Genomic DNA, 23,891 nt, shown 5'->3' on the forward strand with positions numbered 1-23,891 from the left:
AGGGCGCTCAAGTAAATAGATGACAACTAAACACCCGAGGTCCCGGCCGGGTGGATGTGCCACGAAGCTGCAGCAGGAAACAGGTTGCTGGTTTGCGAAAATGGGATTATGTGGTTGAATCCACCAACTCTATGAACTTAGCACGTAAATGTGTGGACGAATTCTAGCTAAATCAATAGTTTTGAGCAGGTCTGACGTTGAGAAGGGAATCCAACCATTCCTGGAAATCACGGTCCCCTTAATAAACAGAGGAGGGTCCAGGCCTGCCTGCGCCTGCTGGTGCCAGTTTGATTCTGTAGACTCCGCGCCCGTGGCGGGCAGCCCTCGGTGGGGATGGGCCCCACCAGCACGCCTTGTGCTTCAGCAAAGGAGTTAGACCCCTGGGCTCCCCCGCTGCCTCTTGACAGTGGGATCAGCCTTGATCTTCTGCCTGTGATCAGTATGTGGCGGGCTGGGGAAGACCTTTATCTGTGTAACAAGCAAAGGTTATGTCAGTTCTGCAGAGCAGAAGAGCAACCTGAAAATGTGTGTGTGTGTGTGTGTGTGTGTGTGTGTGTGTGTATGAGAGAGAGAGACAAACAGAGAGAGAGAGAGAGAGAGAGAGAGAGACAGGGAGAGAGAGAGAGAGAGAGAGAGATTGATTCATTTGGGTTTTGTGCTAATATTTGCCCAGGGTAGAAGTGCTGCATTTCAGATGAGGTTTGGTGGGGAGCTGCGCTGGACTAAAACAATCTCATAAAACACCTCATGTGGAAATAAATAATTTACTAGTAACACCAGGCTTTATGTGATCAGAATTTTCTCTCATCTCTCTCAAAGCATAATAGCGCTTTAAGTCTTGGGTAAACAGTGCATTATCAATACACCTTGGATGTTTGAGAATAAATAAGCATCTATTTATTCCTCCATTTTCCAGGGTTATAACGTCACTGAGCAGCAGAGTGAAGGTCAAATTGCTTAAAGCTGTTATTGACTAATTGTGCGAGTTTCAGGACTGTATACAGATGGAGGGGGTGGAGCGGGGAGATGAGAAATGTGTGCATGCAAATAGTTTCAAAATACAGTAGTTGTCCCTCCAATACGTCATCTGGCACAGCTGGGTTTGTGCTGCTTTGGGGAGAGCAGACATGGAAGAAGCACCTCACGTCTCCTTTTGGGGGAGGCGGGAAGGTTGGGTGCCCCAAGGCTTCCTCCTTCCAGCTCAGCCTTGCCCCTGCTGTGTCCAGACCCAGCTCCTCCTCCTCCAGGCCCCTGTCCCTGCCGCGCTCCAGGTGGAGATGAGGCACCGTAGCAGGGACCTGTCTCAAGGGTCCGGCTGAGCGGCCTGGGCTTGTGCTTGGTCTGCAAAATGGGAATGAAGTAACTTGGTTGTTGGGGGGTTAGAGGCCTAATTAAAGGGCTCGTGGGGCGAACACTCAGCAGCTCTCGGCCCTCGCTGCCGGCCTTCTCTTCGGCCGCCTCAGCACGCGCGTCACCGGCCCGGCCAGGGCAGCCGGGAGAGAGATGGGGCGGCCGGGCCCACGTGGCCGTGCTCCTGCTCCCGCCCCTGGGCCATTCGCGCCCGAGCTGCCGTCTGTGTGCAGCTCCAGGTGCTCACTTGGCCGGGACCCATCAGAGCTGCTGGTTTGGGACGGTGTGGAAGGGGTGACCCTCGTGGGTTCCTTCCGTGCTGGCGCCCTGGCCACGAGTCCATCCTGAGCATCTCACCCCTCCTGCCTTCTTGGGCTTGCAGGCAGTGCCCGGGGACAGGGTTCTGAGCCGTTTCGCTCTGTGCGTGGGAAAGACAAGGTGATAGGTGACACTTGGCGAGGGCGAGGGGCACGGAGCATGGTGCCGGCTCAGGGGGACCGGCGGGACCCCTCCAGAAAGAGAAGCTTGGCCTCGGGGGGCGTCTCTTCCGCGGCCTCAAAGCCCAGCTCCGCCGGGTGGCCGTCAGGGATGTCGCCGGCAGGAATGCCGTTGGCGCCGCGGAGATGGGGGTGCTTGGGGCTGAGGTGCGGGTGGTGGACTGAAGCCCAGAGGGGCCTCCGTTTTGTAGCCTTCCCTGAAGGGAGAATGGAGACTCTTCCCGACCTCTAGCCCCTGTCCCGGGCAGACCGAGCCGGAGGAGAAATGCTCGGCCAGGTTTAGGAATGAGTCTCGGGCTTCCCACAGCACAGACAACGGGGTGTGGTTCATGCCCCTCGTTTCGCTCCATGATTCCCACCCGGCTCTGCTTCAGCCCTGAGTCCTCAGCGTTTTGGGTGGAGACACAGAGGGGGGATTGGGAAAGTGGCCGCTGTCGTGTTTTCCGGCTTCAACTAGGATCCGAGGCCTCAAGACAGCCGGTGTTCGGTGACTTCTCAGAGTCTCGGTTCGGCCTCGGCTGCTGGCAGCCCCCATCCCGTCGGGGATCTGAGCAGTGTTCAGTGAACACTGGACACGATTCACCTAAAAGTTGGCATGTTATGTCCACCTGCATAACCCCCCCGCCCCCCGCAACTGACGCTGAGAGCTCTAGATATTTGGAGGACCCCTGTTTTTACCACCGGCCCTTTACCATCCACTCATCGTGTAAATTCCACCTGCTGTGCCACCTAGGGCGTGACAGGGGCCGCCTGTCTGTGCTGCCTGCTCGGCCGTCTCAGGGAAAATGGAGACAGGTAACCTCCTGCTTGCAAGGGACGGTCGCTTACTTTGCACTGTGCACAGGCCTTGGCCCTGAGCCACGCTTCTGCCCTGACTGAGGACTCCCCAGCTGCCCGCTCCGCGTGGCTGCCCCCGACCCAGCCCGTGTGGCCACGAGCACAGAGGGGTGGCTAACCCCGATTGCTCTAGGTGTAAAATGTACATTGGGTCAGCAAGGCCCTGAAAACAGGATGTAAAATAGATCACTAACAGTGTTGATGCAGGTTGCATGTTGAATGGTAAAAATTTGGAAATATTAGGTTAAATAAAATATATCATTGGAATTAATTTTATCTTTTCTTTTTTACTTTTATAATGTAGCTACTAGAAAAGCTAGTCACGCCTGTGTTTTTTTATTAGCACTGCATAGACTGTAGTAAATGTCTTCAGGGAGTTCACCAAATGTTTCTAAATGGTCTCCAAGTGGTTATCTTATAGCAGCGTGAACGAAAAAAATTATCCACCTTGGAAAAAATGACTTTTAAAATAGTCAATATTGACTGTCTTTAATTGACAGTGAGTGCCCACAGCAAGCAGGAAATGGCCTGTAAGTTAACAGGGGCTGAGACGGCTGAGCAGGGCAGCACAGACAGGTGGCACCTGTCACACCCTAGGTGGCACAGCAGGTGGAATTTACACGATGAGTGGATGGTAAAGGACCGGTCGTAAAAATAGGGATCCTCCAAATATCTAGAGCTCTCAGCGTCAATGTGTGTGTGTGTGTGGGGGGAGTTATGTACATGGACATGACATGCTGACTTTCAGGTGAATCGTGTCCAGTGTTTGCTGCTGGGAGCATATCACGCAGCTAATGATTGCAGAACCAGACCACTGCCTGTATCCCAGGGAGCGCCAGAGCTGTATGAAGTGGGAGGTTCTGTGCAAGCCAAGGCTCCCGGCAGGAAAGGGAAGCGTGTGTTGCTTCAGTGAAGCCACGGCTAGAGGGTCCTCCAACATCCAGGACCGAATGTGGCGAGGACCATGGGGGTTATCTGTCCAGCCTACTGGGGTGTTAGTTAAGATGGAATGTTTCCACAGAGAGACGGGGCGGTATCACATTACCCCAGGCAGACAGCCAGGTAATGGTCAGAACGACAGCCAAACCAAAGGCTTCCAGAACATGAAAAGAGAATTGGAAGGGTTATCTGCGTCTTCACTAGCTGCAGCTCTTACTTGTTACGGAGGCCCTGGTATGTTTTGAACGTGTCTCCCCAAACTCTTACGTTGAAATCCTAACCCCCCAAATACCGGTATTAGAAGGTGGGGCCTTTGCGAGGAGATTAGGTCCTGAGGGTAGAGACCCCAAGGATGGGATTAGTGTCCTTATAGAAGAGCCTCCAGAGAGCCTCTAGCCTGTTTTTTGCATTTAAGTCTAGTTTCTTTGATCTTAGTGTAGCCATTCCAGATTTCTTACTCCTGCCTTTCACATGACACTCTCTCCTTTACATCCTTTGCTTTCAGTCTGTATTTTTGAAGCTACAGTGTGTCTTTAGTAAAGAGCATGTAGTTGGACTTCTGTTTTCTTTTACTTTGTTTACCCATTTTAATTGTACTGTTAAATTAATTTGCATTTAATATTATTGTTGATAGAGTCGTGTTTTTTCATGTCATTTTACTTTTTATTTTCTATGTGTCTCACTGAATGAATCTCTGTGGTCCAGGGGGCAGATCATTATAGAAAGAATGACTTCCAAAGGTGTCTGATTCCAGGGACCAATGAATACTTTAATGTTCCCTGGCAAAAGGAACTTGGCACTTGTAGTTAGTTCTAATCACAGGGAGATCACCCTGGCTTATCCAGGTGGGATGATCTAATCACACCAGCCCTGAGGCCAGGTTGATGCTGCAGAAGAGGAAGGCAGAGAGACTTGAAGTGTGAGAAGGACTCAACCCACCATTTCTAGGGTGCGGGCATGAATAAGAGCATGAAGAAGAATGTAGGTGGCTGGTAGGTACTGGCTGACCTCCAGCTAGGAACTAGGGACCTTAGTCCTACATCTGCGAGGAACTGAATTCAGCCAACAACTCAAACAAGCCCTGGTTCTTCTCCAGAGCCTCAGCCTTGTGAGACATTTAGGTAAGGCTCCAGCCTCTCTAGACTTCTGACCAAAAGCTGTGAGATGACATATTTGCATCATTTTAAGTTGCTAAGTTTGTGCTGATTTGTTACAGCAGCAACAGAAACAAATACACAATGAGGTCTATGCTGTTGTCAGGTGAATCTAGTGTATATGAGAACAACCTAAAGTCCATCAAGGATGGATGTCGGAATTGGGCTCTACAGTGAGAGACGAGACCATTTAGGGAAATATGGGTCACCGATACTGAACTAATGGTAGGGAGAAAGAAAAGAATTTTCTCATCAATATTTGATGTCACAACATTGTTGAAAGGGAATTATTGTGCATAGAATGTCACATGTGGGTGCCTGTGCCTTTTGCTCAGAGAGATGATTTTGTAATGATCTTTATTCCATATAGACATGAGATTTATTCTCATGTGCAAGATACTGAGATTCTTATTTATTGAATTGGAAAGGAAATCAGCACATTAACAGAGGTGTCATTTTTCTCATCTAGTCCCGAAGAGTTGGACTGATAATACAGACAATCTATTGGACTGTGTTAAACATTCTCTAGTAATAAGGGCAATTTGTTGACTCTTGTTGTTCTCGGATGGAGGAGACAGACCCTGCCAAGCCTGAGGTCTTAAGGAATCAGAAGTCACTGGATTTTGAATCTTTCTCATTTTCCTGTTTTATCACCCTAGTGGTGTTTGGGTTGGTTTTAGCAGCAACTTATCAAAAAATATTCCAGTAATCCTCAGTTATTTTTCTCTTTTTAGAAAAAAAAATCAGCTGAAAAAATGTGAATCTTGACACACTTCTGGTACAATTCTCCCAATTAAAAAAAGGTATGTGTGTGGGCTCAGCTGGAGGAAGAACACAGCCTCTCCAAGCCAGCTGCTGGGGTAGGGTGCAGTGATGAGCTCAGCAGCACCAGGCAGCTCCCTCAGGGTTGCCACTGTGCAAGGTGAAGTGATTTCTCATGATTTCCCAGTGTTTATCCCTCTGGATCATCGTGTTGATCCATCCATCCTGCAAAGGTTAAAAGGGACAGCTCTCGAAACCTGGGCTGGAGAGGCAGAGCTCCAGTCAGCTGCTGTGTCATTGAGATGAAGACTTCTAAGGGGAGAGGTGACAGTTATTTTAAGATTGGCACCTAAGGCCACTTAACCTTCTTTCACCAGCCTCTCAAAACAGTATTATAGTTATGGAACCAACTTCATCTGCTAGCTCATTTTTTTTTTTTTTAATTTCCCAGTTTCCTCAAACGTGTCTGCAGTTGGTCCGCATAAGTGCAAGCCTTTGTTGTCCTGTGGTGGAGTTGTCTTCCTAGATTTAAATCCCTGTTCAAAATAGAAATAATGTGTCTTCATCTGCCTCTATGCCATTTGGTTCCTTCTGACTGCATTAGCTTCGCAGAAATGTCTGCACATAATCTCCAGCAGACGTTCTCCTCATGCCAGGAATCGACTGCAGTGGCTCCTGGAGGAAACGTTGTTTTCCTCTGCTTTTTCCAGAAGCAGGTTCTTGATGGGGAATGGTAGCCCTTATGGGTCCAGTTAGTTTCTGACTTTAGGGAGTTTTTAATTAGAAAAGCTGCATCGCCCCTGCAGTGGAAGTAGACAAAGTCTCCCTTACTAAGTACATCTCTCCCTCCTGGGCTGAGTGTGCACTTGGCTGTGCTGGAATTCTCGGAGCCTCTCCTGCTAAACCTCGCTGCTTACCTGCCTCCTGAAATGCCACGTTAGCTCTTCCTCTCACCTGAGGCTTCTCCGGGGTCGGAGTGAGACATTCGTGAGGGTGTTGGGGCAGGCGGTTGCACTGTCACCCAGCCTCATAGGCCTGGCTTCAAGGAGGATGAGTTCTACAGCCCCCGCCCACTGTGGGTTTTGGGGAGGGGATGGCAGAGCCTGGCCGGGGGCAGAGCACCTCCAGCTTGAAAGGCGGAGCAGGGATGGGCTGAAGGCAAACCTCACAGCTGGATTGTTTTTCTTGGACTTAGCCTTGTTTTGAGAAGAAATAGTCTGTTTCCTCTGCATAATATTTTTATTTCCTCTCTTGGAGTAAAAGAAGGAGGCTTCTCATACAGTGACCCCTCTCTAATAGGACAAGTCAAGATAGACGGGGTGGGGTCTTCCTGGGAAACCTCCCCGAGATCAGGTTTGAGGGGAAACTATTTGTTATTAGTCTAAAAAATCCCAGTGGGACAGACAGGGGTCTGACCAGCCACTTTGGATCTGAGAGTCCCCTGGTCCTCACCAGCTGGTCTCCTGTCACCGGAGAGGAGCTCTTGGCTTGATTTCCAGAAGTCACACTTTCCGGACATCAAAAGATGGAGAGAGCAGTGAGCTGACATGATGGAAGTGAGAAGTGGAATTATTATTACAGGAATGGGTTATTCAGAATAGACATTCCAGTAAACTCGTATCCCAAATCATTCATACGGGTTTAGAGGTCAGTTGGGATTGATTTTTTGTGCGTGCCCTTTCTGGAAAAACCCACTAGAAAAACATAATCTTTTAATGAAATTTTGATCTCAACGAGACTACCTAGGAAAACAAACCTAAAAGAATTTTTCCTGAGCTCCAATTAGCAAAATGATTCATTGCCCAAAGCTGTACCTGCTTAAATATCATCAATATTTACACAAAGAGTGTCATGTATTTGCTGCTTGAGGTGAAGACAAACACTAGAATATGACTAATGACAAGTCACACATTGGCATAAAAAACTAAATGAAATTCCATTGCCTTAAGATTTCAAAATCTTAATAAAGATAGTCTTCTCCTTTTTTTCTCCTCAAAAATCCCCCCAAAATACAAGAAGAAAAAGAAAGAGAAAGCACAAAGAACTGAGCAATTCAGATGGGGGGTGTGGGTGACATGGCGGAAAGGACTGGCTGGACGGGCGCCCTGGAAAGGCTGGGTCATGCGAGGGGCCAGCATTACCCCTGGAGGGTCGTGGGGCAGGCGGCCCTGGCGAGGGTCCCTCGCGAGGGAGGCGGAGAGGTGATGGGAGTCGCTAAACCACCCGGGGTAGCAGCCTGCATGCTGGATGTCAAGCCCTCGGCTTTCTCTCTCCACCCAGTTCCAGAAGGCAGACTGCAGAAGGGACGAGAGGATCTTCCTCTGGAGAAATTGAAATGCCCCAAAGAAAGGATCTACAGGTATTGACAGTGGCGGGGGGGGGGGGGTTCTCCAGCAAGGAGAACTTAAATCCAGCTTATCCCCCCAACCTCCCCTGTCATCCATCCATGTAACTCTGCCTGCCGTAGAACTTCCAATCAGGACTTGATGCTTCACCCTCCACCATAAAAAAGATAAACAGGGATCATCAGATGTGCAAGGAGTGTGGAAGGAAAGGGCTGAATCAAAAGCAAATGAATAGGAAGAGGAGTGTGTAGAAAATAAGAAGCTAAAAACTATCTCCTAGGGATCACAGTTAACTTCTGAGGGAAGAAAGAAGATACTCTTTCTTGAAGCAAGAAGAGGATGTATTTCAAACATTCACACAACAAAGGAGGACTCTTGCAGATAGAGATATAAAAGCCTAAATATAACATTTAAGAAAGCATTGAGGGTTTTGTATAAAAAAGAAGTAGAATTAGACATTGGAGAGAAAACAAAAGTAGAGAATCAGTCTAGGTTTTCCAATATCTGATAGTAGGAGTTCCAGAATTAACAAATGATAGCTATACAGAAAGATCATCCAGAGAGTAATATAATAAAGATTCCCATAACCAAAGGAAACTAGTCTCTAGAATGAAGTCACCTAACGAATGCCCAGAACTAAGAATAAAATAAAAGACCCATCTCAGGATGTATCAACATAAATTTCATAGCAACAATAAGGAAAAATTATGAACAATGTCCAGGGGAAACTTCTGTCAAGGAATCTGAAAAGCAAGATGTCAGACTTCTCAGCAGTGTGCTGGAATCTAGAAGATAAGGAGAAACACTTTAAAAATTCTTATTTTGCAACCTCAACTTCTGTATTTAAATAGATTGCCACTCAGGAGTGAGTGAACAATAAAGACATGTTGCAATGTAAACAAGTGTCAGGAATTTACCTCTTACGTACCTTTTCTCAGGAAACTGCCAGAAGACGTATTTCAGCAAAATGAGAGGAGTTGGGGGGAAAGGCTGTGAAAGGCTTGGCCTCTGGGGAACAGACATTGTCACACAGCAAAGAGAAATGGATGCTCCGATGATGGCAAACTTCTCTCAGGCCAGCCGCTGCGCAGTGATCTCGTGGAGCAGCCCGGCCAGACTGGAGGACACAGACAGAGATGGAGAGAGAAATAAATGGAGCTGATGGATTTCCTGAAGCATTTGGTCATGTGGAAAAAAAGCAGTGTTGAGAGGGGATTTTGCACAACTCTCTTAGGATGTAAAAAGAATTAGGAAATGTTGAAAGAGAATTAAAGCAATAAAATAATGCACATGTCAATGTAGGTAAAACAAAAGGTGGCATAAAAATGAAAATAGGATCATAAATATAAAATATATAGGCTAGAAATAATTAAATTTGTATACAATAAAAATACTGTCTGAGCGAATTCAAAATAAAGTATATTGAAAGAGTAAAGAAAGTGGGCCTCCCCAGTGGCGCAGTGGTTGAGCGCTGGGTTGTGAAGCTGCCTGCAGCCTCTGCAGCGCCGGTTCAATCCCCAGCCGCCTGGCGAGGGTCCCACGTGGCGCGCAGACCTCTCCTGCCGCCCGCTGCTCCCCTCAGTGGTGTACTTCGTCAGTCTGCCTGTTCTGCTCCCCGCTCTGGCTCTGGTGAATTCTCTCACCCTCCCGCGCTCCTGACTGTACCCAGTGCTTGTATAAATAAATAAATAAATCTTAAAAAAAAAAAAAAAGTAAAGAAAGAAAAAGAGCACACAAGTCTACTAAAATTCTGAATTCTAAAATTTTAGATTGAGCTATAAAATTACTGAATCATAAGAAAAGCCATTTTGTATATATCTGCATATCATATACATACTACACTTCTGCATATTGTATATGTGCATACATGCGTACCATGTACAGCTTTTAAATAAATAGGGAAAGTAGCTAAAAATTGAATTTTGTTTCCTCTGAATGAAAAATTAAAAGTTAGGAGCCAAGGAATGTTTTTATTTTTTGTTTTGCTTTTTCTTATAAGGTTTTTAGAATGCTATTTGCAAAGAGCACCTTTAAATAAAACAAACTTTAATAAAAAAAAAATAAAGGTAAGAAAATCAACCCAAATACTTAAACAAGGAAGTAAAGAATTTATACAATGAAAATGATAAAACATTATTAAAGGAATTAGATGATGACACCGGGAGATGGAAAGACATCCCATGCTCATGGATGGGAAAATCAATGTAGTCAAAATGACTATTCTGCCAAGTGTGAATTATAAATTTAATCCAAACTCCATCGATAATACTAATGCAATCTCCATCAACAATATTCTTCAAAGACATGAAACACAAAATAACAAAGGGATGCAAGGGAAAACCATGGTGACGATCATCTCAGACCCATCCATGAAAACGGTACATATTAAAAAACACGCCCAACACATGCTGGAGAAGGTGCCGAGAAAGCAGCCTGCTTCGCTGCCCGTGCGAGTGTAAACCGAGACGGCTATTTTGGGAAGTGATCTGGATTTTCCAAAAAACTAAAACTGGAAATGCCCTATGATCAGCAATCCCATTCTTGGGCATCTTTCCAAAGAGCATAAACCATCAACTCGGACAATCCTGTGCTCTGCAGTGTTTACTGCGGCACTATTTCCAGTAACTAGGATGTGGAAATAACCTAGGTGCCCACAGAGGACTGGCCTAAGAAGATACGGCCTAGGCACACAGCGGAGCGTTAGTCAACCGTGAGAAAAGATGAAACAGCCATTGATGGCAAAATGGGAGGAGTCAGGCTGACAGAGACAAATCCTGGATGCTCACGTGGCGAGGACACAGCAGACACTGACTAGGGCAGTCAGGCTCCGAGGTTAAGGGGGTGGGGGAAGGTCAGAGCGCATGGATAATGAAAGGTGGTGGGAAGGTAATTAAATTAAAAAAAAAAAAAAATCAGCCCAACATCTCTAACTCTCAGGGAGCCAGCCTCAGAACAGCTACGTGTCCAAACCCCACATGGAATCAGAAATCGGGTCGACTGAGCATATTGAACAGTCATGTTTCATAAAAATTCAAACACACCCTAAAAGATGAACCCCGTCACCATCACACACCGGGAATACTTCGTCGGGAAAGGCTTATCAGTGCAGTTTTAGCCACGGGGGGGGGCTGAGGGGAGCGGCTTCGGTCAGGAGGAGGAAGGAAGCTGCCGCTGGGCTGTCCATACTGGCCGGGCAGGTGCGTCTGTCCACCTGACGTGGGGGGCCGGCAGGGGGGGCCGCAGGGGCTGGAGGGAATGCAGAAACATAGGGGGGAGTGACCAGGTATGTGAGAATGAGGACAAGACTCCTGGATTCAGATTTCAGATGATTGTGAAATGCCCAGGAGTCCACAGTCCAAGGCAAACGCCGTGCTTTAAACGCAGGCGTCGGGAGCTGTCCTCTCGATGTCGATGATGTGGCGCCGTTTTTCCTGCTTGTTGTTATATTGACTTTTTTCCTCAGCAAGAACAGACTCGTCTTTGCTCCCTGGTTGAGTGCAGACCTTTGGGGAGGGTGGGAATTTTATGACTTCAAATTAGCGCCTGTGACTTCCCTATGAAACATGTGCAGCGCCGCGTGCCCCCCTCTCTCTCACCTTCCTCATCAAGGGTTCCGCGTTCGCCGCCTGAGCAGGAGGGGAGCTGCAGGCAGCCTGTGTTTATCCTCTGCCTGGCGCGCTGGTGGCGCTTATGATGTGGATGCCCACTGGATACCAGACGCGGGGGCAGCCATGCCATCTGCTTCCGTGAGGTCACCAGCCGACAGATGGTAAACATGGGTCAGGTTACTTTTCTATTTTGGGATTGCTGAGAACAGGGAGCTCATTCTCTGCCTGTGTCTGTTGGAAAAGCACTTTGCCTTTCTGGGTGGCTGGAAGTTCTACAGCACTGGCTTTGTTGTTGAAAGCAGGGGAGCTTTCTGTGTGCGCCTCCCGCTGCTGCCTGAGGCTGAGCCTGTGCAGGTGTGTGGGGAGGGGCGGGAGAGGTGCCGCGCAGGTGTCTGCAGATGCCGTGGGAGGCCAGGGCCGGGGCCTGGTGTCCGGGGCAGGGGTCCCTGAGCACACACAGGGCGGGCGCCCGTGCTTCTGTTCTGCTCTCTGTGGGCAGCGGTGTCACATGGGATTCCGTGACCTCTCAAACCCAGACAGATGCATGACCTCAGGGGTCCAGCTGCTCTGCCCTGGAGCCACCCACATCCCACGGTGAATGGCCTTCCATGTAGATTCGGTGTCCAGCCCCTTTCTTAGGAACTGAGGAGCGTACTGCTGGCTCCATCTTGTCAGAAACAGGAGTTCTGGAAGTGACGCTGGCGCCAACTGCTAGCGTAAGAAAATTATCACCTTGAGATGTCAACATTTGCATAACAGTTTATCGTTTGCAAAGCTGCAGAGAAAACAGAACCGTTGCTTGCTAAATCCAGACTGTCTCCAAAAGTCTAATGGCATCATTGCTGGTCCTTGTTTCTTCTTGACCCCCTGGCAGCCCCGCCTTCCGCTCCCAGCATGAGCCCGTCTCACTCACTGTGGAGTTTAATTGTGTTAAATCTGATGCGGCGCTTCCTAGGGTGGGCGAGCGTGGAGGATGACGATATTCCTCTCCTCACATGCGACATCTTCAACATTGCAAATAAAGTCAGGGGGTCGGGCCGGGGCAGGGCGCCTCCTCCAGATGCCCTGTGACTGGACACAACGGGTCACTGCTGCTGAAACATGCTCGTGGGGCCACATGATGAAAAGATCCGCCCAAGGACTCCTCCCCATCTCCCACTACCTGCACCTGTGGGGTGACTGACCCACAGATGAGCCCTGCAGGATCCGCGTCCGCGATGTGCCTCGATTCTCGGGACAGTCATTCCCAGACCCCAGGTGGGCGCTCCCGCGGCTGGTGCCGGACACAGGGGTCCGCACAGCCAATGTCGTAAGACGTGGTCCCGGTGATAAACGTCGGTTTGCTCTATGAAATTTATTTTTTCATTCATTCAAAGATTTATTTATTGATGCACACAAGAGCTCGGGGACAGGCCAGAGGTGTAGGGGGTGAGAGGACTCACCAGAGACAGAGTGGGGAACAGCACAGGCAGAGTGACTGAAACCCACTGCTGAGGGGAGCAGCGGGGACACAGGAGAGGTCTGCTGCACCCTGTGGGGAGCTCCCTGGCCGGGGATTGAACTCGTGCTGCAGAGGCTGTGGACAGCTTCATAGGTTGCGTCTTAACCCCTTGCACCACCAGGAGGCCCTGTTTTATGAAATTTAAATGGAGTCAATCCTTGTGGTTCCTTGACTGAACATGAAGAATGTTTCTTCTAAACGTGAATTTAGAAACGTGATGTTTGTCCTTGAGAACTGGACTCCAGCCTGACCTGGGAACTGGGGGGACAGCTGTGCCCCCGTGAGGCCGTTTCGTAGGCCCCGACACTCAGGTTGCTGAAGAAACCGGTGAGGGGCCAGGCCCTCGTGTCCAGCCGGCTTCTCCCCGGGGCTCGCGGGATGGCGGGACCGGCCTGGGCGCCCTCGCATCCCGGGGTGGCGCCGCCCACAGAAAGCTCAGAGTGGGGCGCCAGGGGCCCGCACAAATACTGCAGTTTTTATTGGGATGGGATTAAGTGGGTCAATTTCGGGGAAACGGGTATATTGAGAGTCTTGAGTCTGTTCCTTTTGTCCCTTCATTCAGATGTATCTTCCGTAATTTCTTTCCATAATGTCTTATGCTATCGTTGAGATGTTGCACTGTTTTTTTGAATGATTTTAGTTTTCTAATTGTTCTTCAGTTAGCTTTGGCGAATTACATTTTATTAGACATTGGTCAGTTTCACCTAAATTTGAGTCTTCATTAGCATACATTTATTCACAATATCCCTTTAAAATCCTTCCAATGTGTCGCTCAGTTTTTATTACTCTTTTCCTTCTTCACTTACAATATTATTTGAACTTTTTCCCCTTCTTTTTCATTACCACTGTACCAAGTATGATATTTTTGGTCCCCTCTCTTGTGTGCTTGTTGCCAATTTACGGTTTTATCGCTAGTTCCCTTCCTTGGTAGCAACAGGTGCTTCGTTGCTGGTGACGTGCCGTCCTCGGATGGAGCCTCGTTAGCTCATTGATTTCCAACTTGTCCGTGCTTGTCTCCTGGGGTGAAGTCTCCCGCTTTTTATTTGCTTGAATATACATTTATTTTTCCTTTGTTCTTCCTTCATAGCCTATAAGTTAGAGAATGGGAGGGCGGTGTGTTCCCTCACATCCCCACACTCGTGTTTCTAGGGGTGACTTACACGGACACCGTCTCAGTTCTGTGTGAAAAGGTTTGCTCAGTAAACCAGCTTTCTGAATGACGCCCTGCCCCCGAGCTTGCCCTCACCCCAGCACCCAGGGCAGGTGTTTCATACCCCGCGCCCTTGCTCAGCGGGTCAGACTCGGCGCTTTGAGAAATCACATTCACTTGACTTTTCCTCTTCCACCAACTTCTCCTGTCCCCCCTCCTGCCCCGGCTCTCCTGTCTCCTGCTGGCACCATCCATCCGCTCTTCTGCAGATGACGAGAAGATAAATTGTGTGTCTAGAAAGTTACTTGGGTGCTAACCAAACCCCCATTCGGTTAGTTTCCTGGATTGTTAGTACCTTCCAAGGGGCCACTAGCCAAGCTTCTCTCTATATTTGCTATGATTTATCGGCCAGCTCAAACTTCAGCACTTTTCTTCAAAAATAAATTCGTGAAAAAAAGGTATGGCTCATAAAAATAGTTTGGGGATGTGCCTGCCCAGGCGGCTGCGGGAGCCAGCAGCAGAGTGAACTGCCAGCAGGAGCTCTCCTGGCTGGGCACCCCGAGAGCAGACCCAGGGCGGGAGTGAGACCCCCGCAGCCGCGAGGGGTGGGCGCCGCTGGGTGCCGCCCCTTGCACCCACACCACCTGCCTCTCTGCCCCGTCCTCACAGCACTTGTTTCTCTCCTCTTTCCAACCGGGAAAGAAATGCTTCTCTCCGCGTGCACCTTCCAAGGTTTCTTTTTTGAGACCTGGCTCCTCCCCACTTCCAATCTAGTTCGTCTTCATTTCAGATGCAAAGAAAGTTCTGGGCAGCTGAAGAACAAAGGATAATTTCCTGGATAGGGCAGCAGGAAAAAAGGTTGAGGATTTTAGGCCTCAGCATCCTCTGACGCTGGTCTAGGAGAAGAAGCCTCCATGGGGTGTGCGCTGCCCCTCGGCAGCCATTGGTGGTGGTTTGCTCTTAGTCACTCTTTTGTTTACATTCACTCGAGGGAAGATTGTGTCCCGGCAAATCCTTAAGCTGTACTGTTTCCTCCTAACACTCTATAATCACCTGCGCTCAGGTCTCCAAGGTAACTGTATTACCCTGTGGCCGGGGCCTACGCCCCACACTTTGTGAGGCAAAACCGCCGAAGGATACGGAGTAAACTATGTCTAGTGACTTGAGAAGAAAGCAGGTGTTATCCAGACTCACTCTCTGTTGCCCGCGATGCACGTTCATCTGTTGGGGCAGATGAATTCCCCACCGGCCGGCCGCTGCGCCTACGCGGGCCCGGAGAGCTGCCCGTCCTCAGCCTGGGGAGGGCAGCGCGTCCCTTTGGCTCCTCTCAGTGACAGCAAATGTCCATCATCAGGGGGGAGTTTGAGGTCGGGGAGACTCAAGAGGAACAACAGTGACACCAGCGGTACAAGGAATGAAAACCCTCGCGCCAGGGGCTTCGTTTTTGACGAGCAAGGCCGGGCAGGACAGAAGTGGTAAAGTCGAGGCGCTTCTTGCCTGGTTTGTCTGCCGTTCCAAAAGAAATTACACTCAATGAGGTTTTGGATGTATTCGGGGCAACAGCAGCCTCAGCTGAGTAACGGCGTGGCTGCTTCCAGAGCCTTCGGAAGAGCACGGGCCTCACAGCAACGCGGCCTCGCCTACAACCAGCGCCGTGGGGGCGCGGGAGGGCCCGGGGCGGCCCTGGAAGCGCCCTTGAGCCAGCGCCCTCTCGCTCTGGCTGCCTCCCTGGGGTCCTGCCAGGCCCTGCTCCCCTGCCCAGAGGGCGAGCTCACCCTCCGGGGAGGCACATTCCCCACCCTCTGGAGGGTGAGTCACGCAGCTCTCACGCACAGAGTAGCTTCCCCGACGCCCTTAAATATGTGATCTTTTTAAAAATAAAATCAACGGGAGCACTTTGGGGACACCCACATAATTTGAACTCAACTCAAAGGCAGATCATTATCAAGTGAACCTGGCTCCGGGGATATTACAGGTAATTAAAATGCCACATTTTCAACGGGATGGGGCCTGGGGGACCGCAGGGATAACGACTCTCTCGGGAAATGAATTTTGTCCTTTTTAAAGGACTAAGCACAGCACACCCACGAATGGAGAGGACCCCTGAGCCGTGCGCGGTTCAGAAAAAGGACCAATCTCGTGCCCAGGCAGCAGGATTGAAGGTTTATGCTGAGCGGCGATGGAGTGTGGACCCAGCAGTTCATGGGCCGTGTGTCCTCTGGAGTACAGTTTGCTGTGAAAGACAACGGCACAATTTATAATCTGGACATTTTATTAGTAGACTTTTCCAGGCTTTTAAAAAATTAACGGGGTATTTGGTAATTATCTTCTCCTTTTAAGCTCTTTAAGCCTCCCAATCCCTGCCCGGCGACCTTCCTGGGCGCTTGGCCGCCTGCCACGCGTGGACTTCGCAGTCTGGGCCCAGCGAGGGCAGCGCCAGGGAGCTCTGCAGCTGACCCACGCCCCGAGCTGGCCCCCAGGTGCATGTGGGGTCCAATTCGAAATTAACATTTTGTGCCTCCAGCTGATGAAAAGACAAAGGATAATCACACCGATTAAACTTTTTTTTAAGAAGTTAACTCTGGTTTACAGTACTGGAGATGATTTAGGGGTGCAGGCTCACCCCTCTTCAGACGTAGGTCACCCCACACCACCCCAAGGCACCATAATCCTCCACCACAGTCCATCGGCCCCTCCCCATTTGTCCCCAACCTCCTTCCCCTCTAGTAGCCTCAGTTCTGCTCATTTTTCTAGGGACTGTTTTCTACTGATTTTAAGAATAATTCTGAAACGAGGCGTGTTTACTGCACGTTGCTCTAAGTAACGAGGCCCCTGCAGCGCTCGCACCTCTTCCCTGCAAGCGGATTTGGGCAGAGGAAACCCACACCAGAGGTTCTGCCGCGCCCGACCTCGCTTGCATTTAGGGCGCGTAAGTGCAGGAAACCCCCCTCACGAGGCTGCTGCAGGCGAGGGCCCTCCCATGGCCCGGGCACGCCGTGGTTTCTGGGGGCTTCTGGCTCCCCGGGCAACGAAGGTCTGAGTGAAAGACTGTCAGACCCACAGGGGTCTTACACAGTGGAAGTGGGTATCTTTGAAGAAATTACTAGTTTTTAACCAATGAAATGCCTCTATCCTCCCTTGCTAAACACCTCCTGCATCTGCCAAGCCTTCTGCACCCCAGCACCTGGAGGAACCTCTAGATCCAAACTGCCACACATTTGGAAAGAACATACATTTCCCCGCGGAAGTGGCTCGAGAGTAAAATTGCTTCCCACTAATTTATAGTCTTCCCCGGGAAAAAAGCCGCAGAGAGAAGCCTCTCTGGAGCTACATAGGGTGCCCAGAGACACAGGGGGAGGCCCCAGAGTCGAGACCCAGGGTGGGAGGGGTTTGGGGGAGGAGACCTCAAGCCAGGAGGTCAAGGCAGAGAAGTGTTTTCCTGAATTTGAGCAAAGTTCTTCACGCAAATGGCCCACGTTGGCCTAACCTTGCTCTTGAAAAGCAGAATATCCACTCATTTAGTTCCCCGCACTGGCTGTGGTGGACGCGAGCAGCAGAGATGGAGGCCTGTGCCTTCGTGGCGCTTGGACCGGTGCCGGAGGGTCTGGGCCACGCGGACGCAGTGTGGAAGCACCTGGGAGAGCGCACTCCGCAGCGTGCAGGGAGGGCCGGGCCAGGCCGCTCGCTCTTCCAGATGAAAGCTGAGGGATGCTCAGGCTCAGCACAGCAGAGAGGAGGAGGCGTGTCCAGAGCAGGGACAGCAAGGCCAGGAGACTGAGAGCAAGAGGACGGGCTTTTGAGGAAGGGAGTGGATCTCGGTGTGTCTGGGCTGGAATCGGGGTGGGGGGCTGGCAGCTGAGATGTGGCGACAGGGGCCGGGGGTGGAGAAAGTAGTAAGAAAACAGAATGTGGAGCTGGTGAGCCCGCACCACCCGGGCTTTTATAAGACAAAGGAAGAAACGTGCACTTTGTGAGGGGCCGTAAGTAGGACAGAGACACAAGGAGGCAGTGAGAACGGAATTGTGAAAGTGGATTCTTTCATCTCCTCCCTGTAAACCTACTTTGAAGGTGACTCACGCGACCCACTGGCATTTCCTTTGTTCTTTCAGGGGATGGTTTCCAGGCTTTCAGCAACATGGGCCCCTTCTCCCGAGCACATCTCTTTGTTTATATTCCCCCTAAAATAGGGACCCCAAAGCAGATTGGAATAGGAACAGCTTACAGCGTAGTAGAATTTTGCCACCTTTTTATTTCTTGGACATTGTTCTTTTATCACCACAGAATTAAATTGCTGTGAAGGTTGCTAACTCAATTTGAGTTTCCAGTGAACTAAAACAAAATAGACATTTTTTGCACTAAAAAGGCTGCCCAGCCAAATCGGCCCACCTCGTGTAAGGTGGCGTCCCTGTAGCGTCATGTTCTCCATCCTGGGACTGCTCTGGATCCTGCTCTGTCCTTTAAGGCACTTGCACTATCTCAACCTGTGCCAGCTGCAGATTTAATAAGGATGATTTTTATCTTTTCATCCAACTAGCGGCTTCTCTCTGGAGCCTCCTTCCCAGGTTGATAAGAAGGCTGTTTTCTACCTTTATTTATTCATCCAGACACAAATCCACGCAAGTATTTTCCAAACCACATTTCCTTATAAGATTCAAAATAACATTCTGAAGAACTTGATCCAATATTTCGCAGAACACCAAGAAATACAAAAACACTAATGAGAAAGGAAACCTGCATCACCTGTGTTCACAGCACTGTTTACAACAGCCAAGACACAGACACAACGTAAAAGCCCCCCCAAACAGAGCAGTGGATCAGGAAGATGTGGTAGATACACAATGGGGTGCTACTCAGAAGTGCGAAGATCAACTCATGCCATTTACAGCAACATGGACGGAGTTGGAAGAGATGACACTACGTGAAATAAGTCAGAGGGATGTTGTCACATGTAGAAATACAGAGAGACTGAACTACGGCCAGAGCTTGAAAAATAACCTCTAAGCTGACTATTGACCTGAAGCTCCAAGGACGTGCTCTCCTGCTGGCCTCACAGAGGGGCGAAGCCACAAAGGTCTTGAGGTCACTGACACGGTGTGGGGGCAGAGACATTGCGCTGTGGGCAAGGCTGGATCCCTGCAGCCCAGGTGAGCCCAGCGTGGGCCGGCGGCCGCGGAATCACACAGGCTGCGTGCAAGCAGCCGCAGCTTAATCCAAAATCACTTCTGGTCCTTCAGCCACTAGGTCAGCCATCTTGGCCGCTTGTCAGTGTCGAGAACCATACATGGACTCATATGGCCTTTGCTCAGCATAACCATAGTCACCATTGGTTTTTCCATTTTACTTCATTTGTTTCATTTCAATTAGTTGTTAAATTCTCAAAAATACATCCAATGAAAAGACAGAAGCTGCCTTTTAAGGAGTGTATTAAATAAATAAATAAATAATGCCTTCTCAAAATGCATCTCATGAAACTATAAATATATGTGCCACTTTTCCTTCAGCAGTTTCTGCACCCCTGGGCCAGAGCAACACCCACCTAAGTTCCACACAAAAAACTCTGAAAAAGGCCCCATGGTAAAATATCATCTGAAGAAAGGAGTCTACTGTTAATAGAGCCGCTCGTGCATGAAAACACGGCACTTTCTAGATTTGGACAAAGTGAGTCGAAAGGACTTCCCCTGTGGTTTGGGGGCACGTCTGTCTCCCGGGGTGGAGGAGGCAGGTGGCCAGACTCTGACCTGAAACGAAGAGCAGGTTATTGGGTGGGTTCCTAGGAGCGGAATTGCTGGGTCAAGGGACGATGCTCAGGCACATAAGTCAGAAGGAAAAAGAGGAGTATCGGACGGTTTCACTTATAGGAGGAACACAGGGGAACTAAACAAGGGATTAGGAAGAAAAACACCAACTAGCAGCCAGGCTATAAGCTGGAGGGAGAGGGATTAAAACAGGGGTGGGACGAGCACGGGAGACTATGGTGACTGTTCACGGTGACTGGCTGGTAGAATTTTGTGGGGATCACACCTGAGAGGAGAAATCAAATACTGTGGAAATATGAACAATGATATAAATATATATGTAAAATTATATATAATATAGATACACATACGAGCAGGTTCGGTCCCCGCGACGGTCATACTCTCACCAAGCACAATCCAGCTACACGTGGTCCCGAGACTCTCTGCTCATCTTTGTTTGGGGCAGCAAGTTGGGGTACAGATAAAGACAGAGTCACAGGAATGCACTTGGGAATTTCCATAGCGGTAGATTTTGTTTTCCAGCCAATGTGGGTTTCGCTGTTCTGTTTACCACTAACTGTTTAAGCCGGTGCCGTGTGGCTCTGCGCAGGGGAGGCAGGTCCTTGGGGAGGACGGGGCAGGCTCGGAGGAGATGGCAGCAGATCGGCACTGCCACGACGGAGGGAACAGTAAGGAATCCAGAAATGAATAGCACCTGGGGGTGTCTGGAAAAGCACAGCTGCTTAGGCCAGCACCGGCCGTCCCGGAGAGGGGTTCCGTGGCCCCAGCTTCCTGCCGTGCAGGAAGCTTCCTTGCCTTAAATGTCTAGACCAGCTTAATAGATTGACACAAATTAAAATTAAGAGACTGAGGGTCCACCCAAGCCTGTCCTTGAGTGACTATCAAAGCTTAAGATTTTTTATTAAAAATACCCCGTGGAAGATTCGATCCCATTTCTGCTACTTAAGCAACATATTATAGATCATTCACGAGAGGGTGGAGAATGAGTCTTGGCTGGTACCGGGGAAGTGAGCAGTTGGGGTGCATCAGAGGGGCTTTGTGTTGTGCTTGGTCTTTCTGCTTTCTCTGTGCCATCAAGTCGATAGCGAAGAAATCTCCAGAAACACACGCCGGGTGGCCCCTCTCCGCCTGCCTAAGTCTCCGCTCCGGCCACCTCGGTCCTGCACAGCCCGTCTCCAGTGTCTGCGCCCGGTCACAGCCGCCAGGGCGGCGCGGCAGGTTGTGGGGAAGGAAGTGAAGACACTGTCCTTGTCCACCGCGAGGTCGCGCAGCCCCAGACGCACGGGGACCCTCGTGTCCTGCCTCACGCCTCCCCAGCGGGCAGGAGCAGCTGGGCTCTGACTGGCCTTTCTCCGCGCGCCCGCCCGGACAGGGCTCGCTGCCCGGATGCCCCCCCCCCCCATTCCCTCGGGGTTCTCGCGCGCCCTGCGCCGTGCAGCGCTGCCCTGGGTGAGGCAGCAGCACGGTGGCCCCGGTTTCTCTTTCTCTCCTTTCCTCGTAGAAATCTTAAAAAACAAACAAATGAACAAACAAAAAAAGCCAAGCGGTGTCTCCCTGTCTCCCCGCTCAGAGGGCAGCGTTTTACTCGCTCCCCTTGCGCGCTTGCTGTGACTGCAGGTTCTGTCCAGTTCCGGAACTGCGTGTGGATCTTTCTCAGAGCTAAGTCAGGCAGCCCCGGGGCGTCTCCCTCCAGGCCCGGGAGCTACGGCTACACTGGCAAATGCACCAGTCCCCCCTGGGCCCGGAGGTGGCCCCCAACTGCTCCTGGGGCGCCTGGCTGCCCGGGCCGGCCTGCTTCTACGGAAACAAGATGGACCTTGTGAAGCATCAGCCCTGGTGGCCGCCGGCCCCCGGCCGCCGGGTGACCCAGGAGGAGCTGATCGTGGCCGGGCTTTGGCCAAGTCCTCCAGCTGAGGACGTCATTTGGGGCTCATCCTGAGCAGCTGTGCAGTAGTTTGCTCTATCGGGCGCCGGCGAGGCCCAGGTTTCTTCCTGTCCTCTCAGCCCCGATCGTCTGTGAGGCGAATGCAGGGCCATGCTCGCTCCATAGTAAATTGTTTTCTTTCTGTCCTGCCCGCAGGGAGGGTTTTCTGGGCTGAGAGAGGTTTTTGTTCCTGATTCCGTCTCCCTAACACTATGCACCGAACCAACAGCACCAGCTGCGCTACCATCGACTTTATTCTTGACAGACGTGCTAGGGGACCCCGAAGCTGGAGAGGGGCTTGGGTCAGGAGGGTGGGGCCGGCGCGGGAGAGGGGTGGGGAGGGGTGGCCCGCTTCATCTACTCCTCGTATGTTTACAGGCCAACAGGGGTGGCAGACGAGAGCTGAGTCCGCTGGGACAGCGTGCCAGACGCCGCGGGGCTTGAGCCCAGGGTGAGGCGTGTCCAAAGCAGGGAGGAAGGACACGGCAGAGAGAGGAACTGAGGCACATGCGTAAGAGTGAGTGTGGCAGGAGCAGGCAGGCCAGGGCAGGCCAAAGTGTCCTCCCTGCAGATCTAACTAGGCCCCCGGTCCCTAGGAGGAAGCAGAAGCCGCCTTGTCATTTGTGATGAGCTGGAAACTGAGTTAATGACAAAGAAGGGGCTTTAGATCCAAGGGAAAGGGTGTGCAATTAGCAAACAAGGGAAGCAAAACAGTGTGGAATAGCCATCAAAGGAATGTTCCAGAAAACCCTTGAGCGGTAACTAGAACACGCAGTTCCTCAACTATAGCAGGAGCGTCACTGAATTTAGAAAAACGGCTTGGCCGCGAGTCATGGGATGTTAGGACTGAAATGGAGCCTGACACAGCATCCCTCGCCGGCCCGTCGGGTTATGCTGAAGAAGCTGAGGCTGCGATCAGGGCAGCCGGCTCCCGGGTGATCAGCTGCGGACAGGCTGGTCAGCCGGGGAGTCCTGTCGATGCTCGATCCTGCACGGATATTTTTGTGACTTGGGTGCAGAAGAGCGTAAAGCAGGTTCTGCGCTGGTCTTATCTTTAGTCATTTATAAAAATAGCGCTTCAACTAACTCAGAGCACGGGCGATTCCAAGGGCACTCTGGGCCGTGGCTCCCTGCAGATTCGATCACCACGCTCACCGCGGACAGGGCCAGGGGAGGGGTTCTGGGGTCCTGTCCTGGGCAAAACGCTGAAGCACTTCACCTCCAAGAGGAAAACCTACCTGTGAACAGCCTCTTGCCAGTCTCTGCGCAGCCTTCTCGGCCTTTCCGCTAAACTGTTGCTTGTCCTCTCCGGAGGGCATGGAAATAGCCCACGGTCTCTCCGGCTTCAGCACTTTGCTGTTCGCGGCCGCGGATTATTGCCGTTGTCTTCGGTGTTTCCTCGCTATTTCGCTTCTTTGAAGAGACTTGGAGAAGGACCTTGAAGTCTTGGAATGGACCGTACAGCGGGATGTAAATGGGGCCGGACGCTCCAGGGGCCTCGAGCTGAGGACAGTGTTTGCCATCAGAGCGTGGGAATGCCTGGGGCTGCCAGGAGGTGGCCTCGAGCAGCGTGACATGAGATTATTTAATTTATCCCCGTGTCACCCGCAGCCATAAAAGGATCAGACTCTTCTGAGTGCACCAGGGGGCTGAGCACGCTCCTCCCTAAGGAAGAGCAGAAATACCAGTGGACACCGTGGCTGATACCTGCTGGGGATGGGGCGGAGGCGCTCAGGAGCTCTGCGGGCACAGACATGCCATCGCCTCCTTGGAGGGGAAATGCAGACTCCGGAATTCCCTTGCAGCTGACGTCTGGTTAGGACAATTTTTCAGCTGGGCCTCCTTGTCCTAGTCGCTTCATCCCCGTGTATCAGCCCTCACATTCTGTCCGCAGCCGCGGAGTGTGGACTCACGAGTGCCCTGGGAGGGCTGCTCGGCCGGAGGAGTTAGCGAAGCTACTCCCTGAATTGGGGACCTTCGGAGGAGGGTCTCTCTCCCTCCTGCTGCTGCTCCTTGCTTGGCATCCGGAGGAAGGGAAAAGGGCCCGAGGGTAAGCGAGGCCAGTTGG

General features: G+C 50.8%; 1 long non-coding RNA gene across 3 annotated transcripts in view; it reads left to right on the forward strand.

Annotated features, from left to right (window-relative positions):
* LOC119242974 (uncharacterized) overlaps window positions 1-23,891 on the forward strand; it is a 72,862-nt gene that overhangs the window by 27,623 nt on the left and 21,348 nt on the right. For 2 of the 3 annotated variants that reach the window (XR_008551325.1, XR_008551326.1), the window contains 2 exons: window positions 5,512-5,580; window positions 7,820-7,892. The exons of the other annotated variant lie outside the window; for it this stretch is intronic. This is a non-coding gene — a long non-coding RNA (uncharacterized LOC119242974). Of the gene's footprint in view, window positions 1-5,511; window positions 5,581-7,819; window positions 7,893-23,891 lie in introns of those variants that run through there. 3 annotated transcript variants of the gene reach the window in all.

The sequence above is a fragment of the Talpa occidentalis genome, unplaced genomic scaffold (assembly GCF_014898055.3).
Source record: "Talpa occidentalis isolate TD23 unplaced genomic scaffold, MPIMG_talOcc4v2.1 talOcc4.13, whole genome shotgun sequence".
NCBI classification, from domain to species: domain Eukaryota; kingdom Metazoa; phylum Chordata; class Mammalia; order Eulipotyphla; family Talpidae; genus Talpa; species Talpa occidentalis.